The sequence below is a fragment of the Dendrobium catenatum genome, unplaced genomic scaffold (genome assembly GCF_001605985.2).
Source record: "Dendrobium catenatum unplaced genomic scaffold, ASM160598v2 fragScaff_scaffold_1394, whole genome shotgun sequence".
NCBI lineage: Eukaryota > Viridiplantae > Streptophyta > Magnoliopsida > Asparagales > Orchidaceae > Dendrobium > Dendrobium catenatum.
The window spans coordinates 264,652-266,612 of record NW_021319856.1 but is presented as its reverse complement, the minus strand read 5'-3'; positions in this window follow the sequence as shown (position 1 = coordinate 266,612).

Here is a 1,961-nt window from a genome sequence, read left to right as displayed (position 1 = left end):
TGCAAAGTGCCCAGGGATTACCGAAATCCAAGTCATCTTCATACAGGTCCTTTAGGTGATCAAGCCCCACAAGATCAGTTTGTAATGTGATGAGCAGTGCAGCCCTTCGGCTAAGATCATCGGCGACCCTGTTTTCTATTCCCGGTTTGTGCTTTATTGTGAAATTAAAGCGTTGTAAAAATACTAGCCATCTTGCGTGCATTCGGTTGATATTTTTTTGTGTGTTGATATATTGTAATGCTTGATTATCACTGCAAAGAATGAAATCTTGATGAAGGAGATATGATTCCCACTGCTTGAGTGCCTGAACAACCGCGTACAATTCCTGTTCATACGCTGCCCATTTCTGTCGGGCTGCGCTTAATTTCTCGCTAAAAAATGCGACAGGTTTTCCGAGCTGAGATAATACTGCCCCGATGCCAATGGAAGAGGCATCCGTATCGACGACAAAAGGATGCTCAAAGCTAGGGAGAGCCAAAATGGGTGCAGTAGTAAGGGCTTCCTTGATGGCTTCAAAGCTGAGTTGTTGTTCAACCTCCCACCGAAAGGTTTTGAACTTTAGGCATTCGGTAATAGGGGCCATGATCATACTGAAATTTCGAATAAAACGCCTGTAAAAATTGGCCAGACCGTGAAAGCTCCTCACGTCGAAAAAGGAATTGGGCTGCGGCCAATCCTTAATAGCGGTTATCTTCTGCGGATCTACTTCAATGCCGTTGCCTGAGACAATAAATCCAAGAAACTTGACCTTGGGAGTAACCAGTTCACACTTCGGTAGATTAACATAGAGCTTCTGGCTTTTTAAAACCTCAAACAGAGCCTTTAGGTGCTGTAGATGTTGTGGTGGATCCGAACTATAAACGAGGATATCGTCGAAGTATACTATGCAAAATTTGCCCATAAAAGGTTTCAGGATTTCATTCATCATTCTCATGAACGTGGAGGGTGCATTACACAACCCGAACGGCATGACTTTCCACTCATATAGTCCCTGTGGAGTTTTAAAAGCCGTCTTCCATTCGTCTCCCTGTCGGATACGAATCTGATGGTATCCGCTGCGTAAATCCAGTTTGGAGAATACTGTTGACCCCGCGAGTTGATCCAGCAATTCGTCGATGCGAGGCATGGGAAAACGGTATTTAACAGTAATTTTGTTAACCGCCCGGCTGTCGATGCACATACGCCACGTGCCATCCTTCTTGGGAACAAGCAACGCCGGTACCGCACATGGACTGAGGCTCACTTGTATGAGCTGTTTCTGTAGTAAATCATCGATCAGTTGCTGGAGAATGATTTGTTCCTTTGGGTTGAGCCGATAGTGGGGCAAGTTCGGTAATGTAGCACCAGGCGTAAAATCAATTTGGTGTTGAATCTTCCGTAATGGGGGCAGCTCGGCAGGTAGTTCTTCAGGAAGAATTTCCCGATATTGCTCCAGAAGCTCGGACACTTCCTTCGGGTACTGCTGGAGAGAAGTGCATTGGTTGGGCTCGGTGACTAACAGGGCAAACATAAGGGTATGATCTCGCCAATCCCGGATCAAGCTATTTCCTGAGACAAGATGTATTGCCGCCTGTTTAGCAATGTCCCTTCCTGGGGATGATGTATCGTTCACGCCAGGCAAAAGTCGCAGTCTCCGCCCTTTCCAGTCCAGGGAATACACATTGGCCCGACCATCATATTGGACGCCTACATCGAACTGCCAAGGTCGCCCCAAAATCAAGTGGCACACGTCCATCTCCAAGACATCGCATAGTACTTCACAGGTATAATGTTTGCCGATAGAGAATGTCACACGGCAAGACTCGGTGACAAGGATTTCCATTCCTTTCTTGACCCAACTGATCTTATACGGATGAGGGTGTTTGGTGGTCTTTAACTGCAACCCTTGCACAACAGCCTTCGCAATAATGTTCTCGGTACATCCGCTATCTATGAGCAAATCACACACCTTCCCACTAATA